Source organism: Pristiophorus japonicus, chromosome 2, assembly GCF_044704955.1.
Source record: "Pristiophorus japonicus isolate sPriJap1 chromosome 2, sPriJap1.hap1, whole genome shotgun sequence".
Classification (NCBI taxonomy): domain Eukaryota; kingdom Metazoa; phylum Chordata; class Chondrichthyes; family Pristiophoridae; genus Pristiophorus; species Pristiophorus japonicus.
The window spans coordinates 54,854,334-54,868,455 of NC_091978.1; the positions used below are offsets into that span (position 1 = coordinate 54,854,334).

Below are 14,122 nucleotides of genomic sequence, written 5' to 3' on the forward strand. Positions count from 1 at the left end.
GTGTAGAATGGCCACTTGGCCAATGCAGCCATCCATGGAACCATACCTCAGCATGAGTTACAACGTTCAGGAGGAAATTAGAGGGGGAAATAAACAGTTGCTCATACCTTCGCTCAGTTCGCACTACGGAAAGTGTTCAAGCACTGTAAGAACAGCTTAGCAACATAACAGCAGCATACATGCTTGGAATCTAGTGTGATGCCAAGCAGGCATGGAATTTAACTTCATCTGTACCAGACATCAGTAACTTGAGCCAGGTTGCCCCAACTGTAAATAGTGTTGAGAAACAAGAGAGGGAAAAAAAATGTTTTGAATTCTTCTGATAATCCCATGGATGCAGCACAGGCTTGCGAATCGGAATGTGTTGAAGCAGAGTCCCAAGAATGTGTGGCATTCAGAAGCCAGCCGAAGAAACTGAGATTGGGTTTAGCACCAGAAGAAAGCACCTCCGGGTCTCCGTTCTTACTTGAGCATATGTTTTTGTGTTGGTGTAGAAATTGGTGTGATGCTGTGAAATCTGGAAAACAAAATTGTGAAGCAGCGTTTTGCTTATAAATTGATCCATCTTGTCAGGGAATTTTCCAGTTCGGATATTACGAGATCTCAGATTGTTAATTAAAGGTCACTGTGACCTATTTCTTTAACAGCTACAGATGCAGCATAAAACTGGAATACGACGGTACTGATCCATACCGAGCAGGACAGTCCCAGGTTGAGCCCCTCGTGTGTGTGGAATAAGCAGGTGTGAACCAAGGGAGCATTGCATCTGGCCTTCCAGTAGGAATGATAAAAATCAGGCTAGATTTCAGTATGTACTCAGGATTTTGGAAATGCCCCTTGCATGATCTCACGATGGTGTGTTCCACTGGTTACAATATACCATCATTTTAGTTTATAGTATATATTTGTCTTTTTGAGCCATAGCTAAAAATTTTAGTATAGTATAAATTTTAACGTATTATTCTTCAGGAGCTCTGAACATCGGCACAGATTCTGTTTACTTTCCTCTGGTAATATGAAGAATGTTGTTAGGAAGTTGGCCCACTCCAGCTTGCTCTGTTCTCTCTGGTCACACACTACACAGCTCCCTTCTGCCCTCATGCATCTCTCTCTGCTGAATAGAAAGTATCCTGTGGTCGTTTAAAGTGAGACGTAAATACTTCAGAGTTTGTAGTCACTTGCGGGCCAGGTAACATTCACCCCACGCAAGTGCCAGGGAATGACTATATTGAACAAGAGGAAGCCCAGGCATCTCCCTCTGACCTTGAACATCACCTCCATTGCCAAATCCTTCACTAGGAACATCCTGGGACAACACCATCGACCAGAAACTTAAATGAACCTGCCATTATTAGTATCATGGCTACAAGAGCAGGGTGGAGGCTGGATATTTATGCAACAAATGGTTCACCTCCTGACCCCTTAAATCTCATCCGCGATTTGCAACGTTCAATAAGGCGTGTGATGGAATACTCACCACTCCCCTGGATAGAAACACAGAAATTTACAGCACAGCAGGAGGCCATTTCGGCCCATCGTGTCTGCACCGGCCGACAAAGAGCCGCATGGCCCTTTGTCAGCAGCCCTAAAGGTTACATACAAACCCATGAACAATGACGGAAAGGCAAAGAGCACCCAGCACAACCAGTCTGCCCCACACCACTGCAACACCCCTTATACTAAAAACATCTACAATCCACCCCAACCGGAGCCATGTGATATCCTGGGAGAGGCAAAAACCAGACCAATTTAGGGAGAAAAAATCTGGGAAAATTCCTCTCTGACCCATCCAGGCAATCGAAACTAATCCAGGAAATCACCCTGGCTGTATTCTATTCCCTGCAGTACTTACCATTATATCTGTGCCGACTAACAAAAGGTCATCCAGTCTAATCCCAATTATCACCTCTAGGTCCATAACCCTGCAGGTTACGGCACTTTAAGTGCCCATCCAACCATCTCTTAAAAATGGTGAAGGTTTCTGCATCCAGCACTCTTCCAGGCAGCGAGTTCCAGATCCCCACAACCCTCGGCATAAAGAAGCCCCCCCTCAAATCAACTCTAAGCCTTCCACCAACCACCTTAAAACTATGCCCCCTCGCAATAGCCCCCTCCACCAAAGGAAATAGACCCTTCCTATCCACTATGTCCAGGCCCCTCAATATTTTGTATGCCTTGAGATCTCCTCTCAACCTCCTCTGTTCCAATGAGAACAAACCCAGCCTATCCAATCTGTCCTCATAACTAAGATTCTCCATTCCAGGCAGCATCCTAGTAAATCTCCTTTGTACCCTCTCTAGTGCAATCACGTCCTTCCTATAATATGGCGACCAGAACTGCACGCAGTACTCCAGCTGTGGCCTAACCAAAATATTATACAATTTAAGCATAACCTCCCTGCTCTTATATTCTATGCCTCGGCCAATAAAGGCAAGCATTCCATATGCCTTTTTAACCACCTTATCCACCTGGCCTGCTACTTTCAGGATCTGTGGACAAGCACACCAAGGTCCCTTTGTTCATCTACACTTAAGTGGCCTACCCTTTCCTTATTAGCCCTCTCAAAGTGCATCATCTCACACTTCTCTGAATTAAATTCCATTTGCCACTGCTCTGCCCACCTGACCAGTAGATTGATATCCTCCTGCAGGCCATAACTTTCCTCTTCATTATCAACCACACAGCCAATTTTAGTGTCGTCTGCAAACTTCTTAATCATACTCCCTATATTCAAATCTAAATTGTTGATATATACCACAGAAAGCAAGTGACCCAGTACTGAGCCTGCGGAATCCCACTGGAAACATCCTTCCAGTCACAAAAACATCCATCAATCATTACCCTTTGCTTCCTACCTTCAAGCCAATTTTGGATCCAACTTGCCACTTTGCCCTGGATCCCATGGGCTTTTAATGCCCACCCTCCTACACCAATTTTCCAGCCACATGTTCATCCTCTCTATCCTTCTATTCTTATACTCATTAGCACGTGGCACCGGTAGTAACCTGGAGATTACTACCTTTGAGGTCCTACCCTTTAATTTTCTTCCTAACTCCCTAAATTCTTCCTGTAGGACCTCATCCCTCATTTTACCTATGTTGTTGGTCCCAATATGGACCACGACCTCTAGCTGTTTACCCTTCCTCCCAGAATGCCCTGTCTCCACTCTGACATCCTTGACCCTTGACCCTGGCACCAGGGAGGCACAAAACCATTCAGGAATCACGTCTACGGACGCAGAAAAGCCTGTCTCTTCCCCGAACTATAGAATCGCCTATCACTAGGGCATTTTTGTTCTTCATCCCTCCCCCCTGTGCGGCTGAGCCACCCGTGGTGCCTTGGAGTTGGCTCTGGCTGCACTCCCCAGAGGCACCATCGTCCTTACTGATACTCGAAATTGAATATTGGGTTGAAAGCGAGATGGACTCACGGGGGGACTCCTGCGCTACCTGCCTGGCTCACTTACTATGTCTGGTGGTCACCCAGTTCCCCTCCACCTGTACACCTTTAAGCTGTGAGGTAACCACCTCCTGAAACGTGCTCTCCATGTAAATCTCAGCCTCGCGGATGCACCTATTGACGTCACCCGCTGCTCCAGCTCTGAAACGCGGAGCTCGAGCAGTTGAAGCTGGAGACACCTCCTGCACACATGGTTGTCTAGGCTGCACGAAGCATCCAGGACTTCCCACATGCCGCAGGATGTGCACTCCATGGGACTGAGCTGTGCTGCGATCCCTCTTGTTAGACTTATCTAGTTTAAAATCTACTTAAAAAGAAATAGAGAAAAGAGAGCTACTCACCAACTCACCTCACCGACCTCTGTGGCCTCCCGACCTCCCGGCCTCCGAACTCCCGACCTCGGGACCTACCGGCTCGCTGACCTCCTGAACTCTGACTCCCCGAAACTCGCGGACTCTCCCGCTCTCGTCACGGACGCTCCCGCTCTCGTCACCGACGCTCCTGCAACAACGCTCTAAACCCAGCACCCTCCAGGACAGAGCAGTTCACTCGACCAACATCCACGCCACTGATGTCACTGTCTACTGTGACTGCAATATGTATAGAATATCCTGCAGCAGCTCACCAAGATTAATTCAACAGAAACTCCCTCCCCATTGACCTCGACCACCAAGAAAGGACAAGAGCAGCAATGTCCTCAGAATGCCATCGCTTCAAAGTTCCCCTCCAAGTCACATAACGTCCTGGTGAATATATATCGCCATTCCTTCGTCATCGCTGAATCAAAATCCTGAATTTCACTTCCTGACGCTGTGCGAGTGCTATTAGCACAAGGACTGCAGCAGTTCGAGGAGAAATGCACCACAACCCATTCTGCAACACCAGCCTTACCAGCGGCTCCCTCATCCTGAGAACAAATTTTAAAAAAATCTTTCCGTAACTCTTAAGAGCTGCATTTTTTAAATTTCAGTTTAAGTTTTTATAAACTAAAGGAAACTCTGGAATGTTTGCCTTTTTTAAGTGACTTTTATAACTTATAAATAATTTTATTTTAAAACAACAATAGAGGTTACTGTGGTCTTGAACTAAATGCATGGTGGAATGGCAGTATTATAGGCTTAATTCCACAATCAATTGTAAATAGGTGCTCTTTTATATTAAAAAAAAATGTCAGATTGTTTACTCTGGGTGTGACCATCCCATTAAATAAAACATTCAGCTGCTGAAACCAATGATACCAACAGACTCGGCAACAGTAAAGTGGGAATGAGCTGCAGGCAGCTTTGAGCATTGCTCTGGGAAAACACATGAAGAAACAAAAATACTTTTTTTTTTTTGGATCTGTTAAAATCAAAAAATTAAGACGGTCACCTCACACTCCTGCCCTGACAAGTCTGTGACAGACTGGAGGGAATAGGGAGACTTGTACTTGTACAGTTCTGTACTAATGGGAACTGGCACTGAAACAGCAGTGAATAGGATCAGAATGATATTAGGAAATGAAACTGAGATGTTGAAAGGCAATGCTTGAAGAAAAGAAATACTTCCCGTCGTTGCGAGGTCAAGAACAAGGGGGCCTTGGCTGCACGTTAAATACAAAAGATTTAGAGCAGATGGTAGGAGGAACCTTACACAGAGGGTTGTAAGGATATAGAATTTACTTCAAGGTTTAGTGGTTGAGGCAGAAACTATTGACTGAATCTTGGCTCCCAAAAATGGGTAGGCTAGTGTTAGGTCAGAGGTTAAAGTTCAAAAAATCTGATGCAGGAACCCGACCTGCTCACTTCCGCTTTTAACGATGACCGGATGAGGGGTGGGCTAACAATCCGCTCTCGGGAAGCGGGTTGGTCATTTAAATATTATAATGAGGCTGTCTGCCTGCCTTCATTTTCAGTCATTCTATTTTTAACTTGTGGCCAGGTTTCCCCAAGCCTCGGGAAACCCGTCAGCTGAAAGAAGGCGAGAAGGACTGAATCCATGAGGCAAGTGCCTTTACAGCACTCCTGGTGGGCCAGGAGGAGCAGGAGTGTTTCTTCCAGGCCCAACAAGCTACACAGTAACCCCACCCCCAACACCAACATTGGAACACCCAACCGCCATCGGACCCCACCCCCCATCCAACATCAATGTTCCTGTACAGCTGTGCAGTGGTCTGGAGGTCTTGCGCTGGCCACTTACTGGCTTTTTAATGGGAATAACCACGCGTGCGCGGAGATTTGAATGGGCCGCGCAGCTAGTTAAAGGACCCGTGCAGGGAAAAAAATGACAGGGATTATTGTTCCTCCCCCCTCCTCACCCCGCGATCGGAATCCCACCACAAGACCTGCTGGATCTCCTCGGCTGCAGCCTTGTGCTGCAGGACTCCTCGCCCGACAGGACTCCAGCCTGTCAAGCAGGCTGCCTATGGATGGGAAATTGACACAAAAACATTTGAGGGAGCCCTGCAGTTAAATTCTCCAGGACATTTGGGAAACCTGTTCTTCCAGGTGTCCTGGCTAAAATCCGGGCCTACGTAAAGCTTCAAGATTAAATTGGATTGGTGGATGAAGGTAAAGGGGTTGCAAGGATTTGGGAACAGGGTGAGAAATGTATCAAATTATTTCCTCGTGTGAAGGGTAAACAGCGACTCGACTAATTGGGCCAAATGGCTTTGTTCTCTGTTATAACTTCGATCCCATGAGGGGGTAGGTAGGTCATTCAAAGCTGGAGCTCCTGGAGGTTAAAATTAAACAGAAAATGGAGGCTTATGATAAATTCAGGCTCATCATACAGTAGAGAGCCAAGTTGAGAGGAGAATAGGAAAAGTAAATAAGAGAGAGGATGAGAACAGCTTAACGGGAAACCAAAAGTCTTTTCTAAACCTATAAATAGTAAAAGGGTCGTCAATGATAGGTGGGGCCAATTAGGCACCAAAAGGAGATCTTGTGGAGGCAGAGGGCATGGCTGGGATACGAAATGAGTACTTTGCATCTGTCTGCACTAAAGAGGATACGGTCAATGTAGCAGTAAAGGAGGAAGCAGTAGCGATATTATATAAGATAAAAATAGGTAAAGAGGAGGTACTTGAAAGGTTGGCGGCGCTCAAAGTAGAATGGTCGCCCAGTCCTACGGGATGCATCCAAGGTTACTGAGGGAAATAAGGATCGAAATTGCAGAGGCTCTGGCCATAATCTTCCAATCCTCCTCGGATAATGGAATAGTGCAAGAATACTGGAGGATTGCAAGTGTTACACCCCAATTCAAAAAAGGGTGAGGGGTAAACCCAGCAATTACAGGCCAATCAGTCTCACGTCGTTGATGGGGAAACTTTTACAGACAATAATTCGGGACAAAATTAATTGGCGTTTGGAAAAATATGGGTTAATAAATGATGGCCAGCATGGATTTGTGAAAGGCAACTCGTGTTTGACTAACTTGATTGTGTTCTTTGATGAAGTAACAGAAAGGGTTGATAAAGGTAGTATAGTTAATGTGTATATGGACTTTCAAAAGGTGATTGATGAAGTACCACATAATAGATATATTAGCATAATTGCAGCCCATGGGAGGTTAAAGGGGCAGTGCCATGGATACGAAGTTGGCTAAGAGACAGAAAACCGAGTACTGGTGAATGGTTGGTTGTTTTTCACACTGGAGGGAAGTCTGCAGTGGTGTCCTCCAGAGGTCGGTATTTGGACCACTGGCTCTTTTTGATATATATTAATGACCTGGACTTGGGTGGGGTGCTGGAGAAATATCACCAATGATGTCTCCGCAAGATCCTACAAATCCCCTGGGAGCGCAGGCGCACCAACATCAGCGTCCTCGTGCAGGCTAACATCCCCAGCATTGAAGCACTGACCACACTCGATCAGCTCCGCTGGGCAGGCCACATAGTCCGCATGCCAGACACGAGACTCCCAAAGCAAGTGCTCCACTCTGAGCTCCTTCACGGCAAACGAGCCAAAGGTGGGCAGCGGAAACGCGACAAGGACACCCTCAAAGACTCCCTGATAAAGTGCGACATCCCCACTGACACCTGGGAGTCCCTGGCCCAAGACCGCCCTAAGTGGAGGAAGTGCTTCCGAGAGGGCGCTGAGCACCTCGAGTCTCATTGCCGAAAGCATGCAGAAATCAAGCGCAGGCAGCGGAAAGAGCGTGAGGCAAACCAGTCCCCACCCACCCCTTCCCTCAACGACTATCTGTCCCACCTGAGACAGAATCTGTGGTTCTCGTATTGGACTGTACAGCCACCAAAGAACCCACTTCAGGAGTGGAAGCAAGTCTTCCTCGATTCTGAGGGACTGCCTATGATGATGATGATGGACTTGGGTAGACAGGAGGATATAATACAGTATGAAAGTTTGCAGATGCCACAAAACTCGGAAATGTAGTAAACAATGAGGAGGATAGTAACAGACTTCACAAGTATATAGACAGACTGGTGAAAAGAAAGGGTTAATCTGCTCGAAAGTTTGCCGATTGCATTTATAAGTAACCAACTAGCTAACATAGTTAAACATAGAAACATAGAAAAATAGGTGCAGGAGTAGGCCATTCAATGAGTTCATGGCTGAACATGCAACTTCAGTACCCCCTTCCTGCTTTCTCGCCATACCCCTTGATCCCCCGAGTAGTAAGGACTTCATCTCACTCCCTTTTGAATATATTTAGTGAATTGGCCTCAACAACTTTCTGTGGTAGAGAATTCCACAGGTTCACCACTCTCTGGGTGAAGAAGTTTCTCCTCATCTCGGTCCTAAATGGCTTACCCCTTATCCTTAGACTGTGACCCCTGTTTCTGGACTTCTCCAACATTGGGAACATTCTTCCTGCATCTAACCTGTCTAAACCCGTCAAAATTTTAAACGTTTCTATGAGGTCCCCTCTCATTCTTCTGAACTCCAGTGAATACAAGCCCAGTTGATCCAGTCTTTCTTGATAGGTCAGTCCCACCATCCTGGGAATCAGTCTGGTGAACCTTCGCTGCACTCCCTCAATAGCAAGAATGTCCTTCCTCAAGTTAGGAGACCAAAACTGTACACAATACTCCAGGTGTGGCCTCACCAAGGCCCTGTACAACTGCAGCAACACCTCCCTGCCCCTGTACTCAAATCCCCTCGCTATGAAGGCCAACAGGCCATTTGCTTTCTTAACCGCCTGCTGTACCTGCATCCAACCTTCAATGACTGATGTACCATGACACCCAGGTCTCGTTGCACCTCTCCTTTTCCTAATCTGTCACCATTCAGATAATAGTCTGTCTCTCTCTTTTTACCACCAAAGTGGATAACCTCACATTTATCCACATTATACTTCATCTGCCATGCATTTGCCCACTCACCTAACCTATCCAAGTCACTCTGCAGCCTCATAGCATCCTCCTCGCAGCTCACACTGCCACCCAACTTAGTATCATCTGCAAATTTGGAGATACTACATTTAATCCCCTCATCTAAATCATTAATGTACAGTGTAAATAGCTGAGGCCCCAGCACAGAACCTTGCGGTACCCCACTAGTCACTGCCTGCCATTCTGAAAAGTACCCATTTACTCCTACTCTTTGCTTCCTGTCTGACAACCAGTTCTCAATCCATGTCAGCACACTACCCCCAATCCCATGTGCTTTAACTTTGCACATTAATCTCTTGTGTGGGACCTTGTCGAAAGCCTTCTGAAAGTCCAAATATACCACATCAACTGGTTCTCCCTTGTCCACTCTACTGGAAACATCCTCAAAAAATTCCAGAAGATTTGTCAAGCATGATTTCCCTTTCACAAATCCATGCTGACTTGGACCTATCATATTACCTCTTTCCAAATGCACTACTATGACATCCTTAATAATTGATTCCATCATTTTACCCACTACTGAGGTCAGGCTGACCGGTCTATAATTCCCTGTTTTCTCTCTCCCTCCTTTTTTAAAAAGTGAGGTTACATTGGCTACCCTCCACTCGATAGGAACTGATCCAGAGTCAATGGAATGTTGGAAAATGACTGTCAATGCATCCGCTATTTCCAAGACCACCTCCTTAAGTACTCTGGGATGCAGTCCATCAGGCCCTGGGGATTTATCGGCCTTCAATCCCATCAATTTCTCCAACACAATTTCCTGACTAATAAGGATTTCCCTCAGTTCCTCCTCCTTACTAGACTCTTTGACCCCTTTTATATCCGGAAGGTTGTTTGTGTCCTCCTTAGTGAATACCGAACCAAAGTACTTGTTCAGTTGGTCTGCTATTTCTTTGTTCCCCGTTATGACTGCCCCTGATTCTGACTGCAGGGGACCTACATTTGTCTTTACTAACCTTTTTCTCTTTACATATCTATAGAAACTTTTGCAATCCGTCTTAATGTTCCCTGCAAGCTCTTCTCGTACTCCATTTTCCCTGTCCTAATCAAACCCTTTGTCCTCCTCTGCTGAGTTCTAAATTTCCCCCAGTCCCCGGGTTCGCTGCTATTTCTGGCCAATTTGTATGCCACTTCCTTGGCTTTAATACTATCCCTGATTTCCCTTGATAGCCACGGTTGAGCCACCTTCCCTTTTTTATTTTTACGCCAGACAGGAATGTACAATTGTTGTATTTCATCCATGCGGTCTTTAAATGTCTGCCATTGCCCATCCACAGTCAACCCCTTAAGTATCATTCGCCAATCTATCCTAGCCAATTCACACCTCATACCTTCAAAGTTACCCTTCTTTAAGTTCTGGACCATGGTCTCTGAATTAACTGTTTCATTCTCCATCCTAATGCAGAATTCCACCATATTATGGTCACTCTTCCCCAAGGGGCCTCGCACAACGAGATTGCTAATTAATCCTCTCTCATTACACAACACCCAGTCTAAGATGGCCTCCCCCCTAGTTGGTTCCTCGACATATTGGTCTAGAAAACCATCCCTAATACACTCCAGGAAATCCTCCTCCACCGTATTGCTTCCAGTTTGGCTAGCCCAATCTACGTACATATTAAAGTCACCCATTATAACTGCTGCACCTTTATTGCACGCATCCCTAATTTCCTGTTTGATGCCCTCCCCAACATCACTACTACTGTTTGGAGGTCTGTACACAACTCCCACTAACGTTTTTTGCCCTTTGGTGTTCTGCAGCTCTACCCATATAGATTCCACATCATCCAAGCTAATGTCCTTCCTAACTATTGCATTAATCTCATCTTTAACCAGCAATGCTACCCCACCTCCTTTTCCTTTTATTCTATCCTTCCTGAATGTTGAATACCCCTGGATGTTGAGTTCCCAGCCCTGATCATCCTGGAGCCACATCTCCGTAATACCGATCACATCATATTTGTTAACATCTATTTGCACAGTTAATTCATCCACCTTATTACGGATACTCCTTGCATTAAGACACAAAGCCTTCAGGCTTGTTTTTTTTAACACCCTTTGTCCTTTTGAATTTTGCTGTACAGTGGCCCTTTTTGTTCTTTGCCTTGGGTTTCTCTGCCCTCCACTTTTCCTCATCTCCTTTCTGTCTTTTGCTTTTGTCTCCTTTTTGTTTCCCTCCGTCTCCCTGCATTGGTTCCCATCCCCCTGCCATATTAGTTTAACTCCTGCCCAACAGCACTAGCAAACACTCCCGCTTGGACATTTGTTCCGGTCCTGCCCAGGTGCAGACTGTCCGGTTTGTACTGGTCCCACCTCCCCCAGAACCGGTTCCAATGCCCCAGGAATTTGAATCCTTCCCTGCTGCACCACTGCTCAAGCCACGTATTCATCTGCGCTATTCTGCGATTCCTACTCTGACTATCACGTGGCACTGGTAGCAATCCCGAGATTACTACTTTTGAGGTCCTACTTTTTAATTTAGCTCCTAGCTCCTTAAATTCGTTTTGTAGGACCTCATCCCTTTTTTTACCTATGTCGTTGGTACCAATGTGCACCACGACAACTGGCTGTTCTCCCTCCCTTTTTAGAATGTCCTGCACCCGCTCAGAGACATCCTTGACCCTTGCGCCAGGGAGGCAACATACCATCCTGGAGTCTCTGTTGCGGCCGCAGAAACGCCTATCTATTCCCCTCACAATTGAATCCCCTATCACTATAGCTCTCCCACTCTTTTTCCTGCCCTCTTGTGCAACAGAGCCACCCACGGTGCCATGAACTTGGCTGCTGCTGCCCTCCCCTGATGAGTCATCCCCCCAACACTACTCAAAGCAGTGTATCTGTTTTGCAGGGGTATGACCCCAGGGGACCCCTGCACTACCTTCCTTGCACTACTCTTTCTGCTGGTCTTCCATTCCCGATCTGGCTGTGGACCCTTCTCCTGCGGTAAGACCAACTCACTACACGTGCTACTCACGTCGTTCTCAGCATCGTGGATGCTCCAGAGTGAATCCACCCTCGGCTCCAATTCCGCAACGCGGCCAGTCAGGAGCTGGAAGCGGATATACTTCCCACATGGTACAGGAGGAGCATATCACGTGACCGAGCTCTCCTGTCATGACTTAACCCTTAGATTAACTTAAATTGGCAACAACAATGCTAAAGTTTACTCACTGTTATAGGAGAAAAAAGAAAAACTACTCGCCAATCACTTACCCCCTTGGTTGTGACGTCACCTTTCTTTTTTGCCTTCTCCCTGTAGCTGCACAAGATACGCCTCCTCCTCGCACCTCCTCGACGCTGCTCCCAGTCTCAATGGCCTTTATAGGCCTCTCGCCGACCCCGGAACTCCTGCCTCTCCACGCACCTCCTTTAGCGGCTATTATGTAGAGAACAATAGAGTCAGCAAACTTTATCATGTTATTGAAGCCAGAACAAACATTAGTTACAATGCTAGGAAGACAGAACATGATCAGGAATCTGATTGGGACAGGCAAATGGTGTGGTCAGAGCAGGAACATTAAGGAAAACAAGGCAATAAAGTTTGGTTCCTGCTGAATGGTTTAGGCTCTGTGTAGTTCCGTTTTCTGGTGTGTAAAGGACAAGCGCTTGAGGTTGTTTAATGTAGAAGAATTTGCTGGAGGAAGGGCCCATCATGTAACATCAATCCAGGACAGAGCGGATGATATACCTTCGGCTTGGTTCAGTAAACTATCGCTCCGGTACAGTAATGTGTTTATCATTGTATCCAATTGGAGTTGAGTTGAATTTCCTACAATGGGCAGACATGTGGCAGATGCAGTTCAACACAGAGATGTGTGAAGTGATGCATTTTGGTGGGAAAAATGAGGAGGCAAGATAAACAATGGTACAATTTTAAAAATGGTGCAGGAACAGAGATCTAGTGGTGTATGTTACAAATCTTCGAAGGAGATAGGACAAGTTGAGAAGGCTTTTTTTTTTAAAAAGCATATGGGACACTTGGCTTTATAAACAGAGGCAAAGAGTACATAAGCAAGGAAATTATGTTAAACCTTTATAAACCACTGGCTCGGCCCCAGCTGGAGTATCGTACCAATTTTGGGCACCACGCTAGGAAGGATGGCAAGGCCTTGGAGAGGATGCAGAGATGATATTGTCAATGATAATGAGGAAATGGCGGATATATTGAATAATTACACTGCCAGTATTTGCAGTAGAAGTGAATAGCAAGCTGGAAATCCCAAGGATACTAATATTGAATCAGAGACAGGAACTCAATAAAATTAACCTGCATAAAATAAGAGTAGTGAAGAAAGTTATGGCACTAAAGAGCGACAAATCCTCAGGATCAGATGGTTTCCATCCCAAGGTTTTAAAGGAAGTAGGTGAGCACATTGCACATATCCTAACTGTAATCTTCCAATGTTCTCTCTGTTCAGAAACAGTTTCTTTAAATTGGAAAATTGTGTCTGTCATTCTGCTATTTAAGAAAGGTGAGAGCGGAAAATCAGAGAATGTAGACTGGTTAGCCTAATATCTGTTGTCGGGAAATTGCTGGAATCTATAATTAAGGATAGGGTGACTGAACACCTCAAATTTTCAGCATGGATTTGTGGAAGGTAGGTCATGTCTGACAAACCTGATTGAATTTTTTGAAGAAGTGACTAAAGTAGTGGACAGGTGAATGTCTATCGATGTTATTTATATGGACTTCCAGAAAGCATTTGATCAAGTCCCACATAAGAAACTGTTAACTAAGGTAGAAGCCCACGGAATTGAGGGCAAATTATTGACCTGGTTAAGAAATTGGCTGAGTGGCAGAAGACAGTAGGGATAATGGGCAGGTAAAAAGTGAGAACCAGGCTGAATTTTAAAAGTTCAGAGGGGAACATAAGAACATAAGAAATAGGAGCAGGAGTAGGCCATACAGCCCCTCGAGCCTGCTCCCGCCATTCAATAAGATCATGGCTGATCTGATCATGGACTCGGCTCCACTTCCCCGCCCGCTCCCCATAACCCCTTATCCCCTTATCGTTTAAGAAACTGTCTATTTCTGTCTTAAATGTATTCAATGTCCCAGCTTCCACAGCTCTCTGAAGTGAAAAAGGAAGTAAGGAGGGCAAAGAGGGAGTAAGGGAATAGATTGGCAGCTAACATAAAAGGGAATCCAATAGTCTTCCATAGACGTGTAAATAGTAAACGGGTAGTAAGAGAACGGGTGAGGCTGATTAGGGACCAAAATGGAAACCTACACATGGAGGCAGAGAGCATGGCTGCTTTGCATTTGTCTTTACCAAGGAAAAAGATGTTAAAGTCATAGTGAAAGAGGAGGTAGTTGAGATATTGGAT

General features: G+C 45.6%; 1 protein-coding gene across 4 annotated transcripts in view; it reads left to right on the forward strand.

Annotated features, from left to right (window-relative positions):
• Positions 1-14,122, forward strand: part of ctif (CBP80/20-dependent translation initiation factor) — a 300,050-nt gene that overhangs the window by 115,141 nt on the left and 170,787 nt on the right. The gene's annotated exons all lie outside the window — the stretch shown is intronic.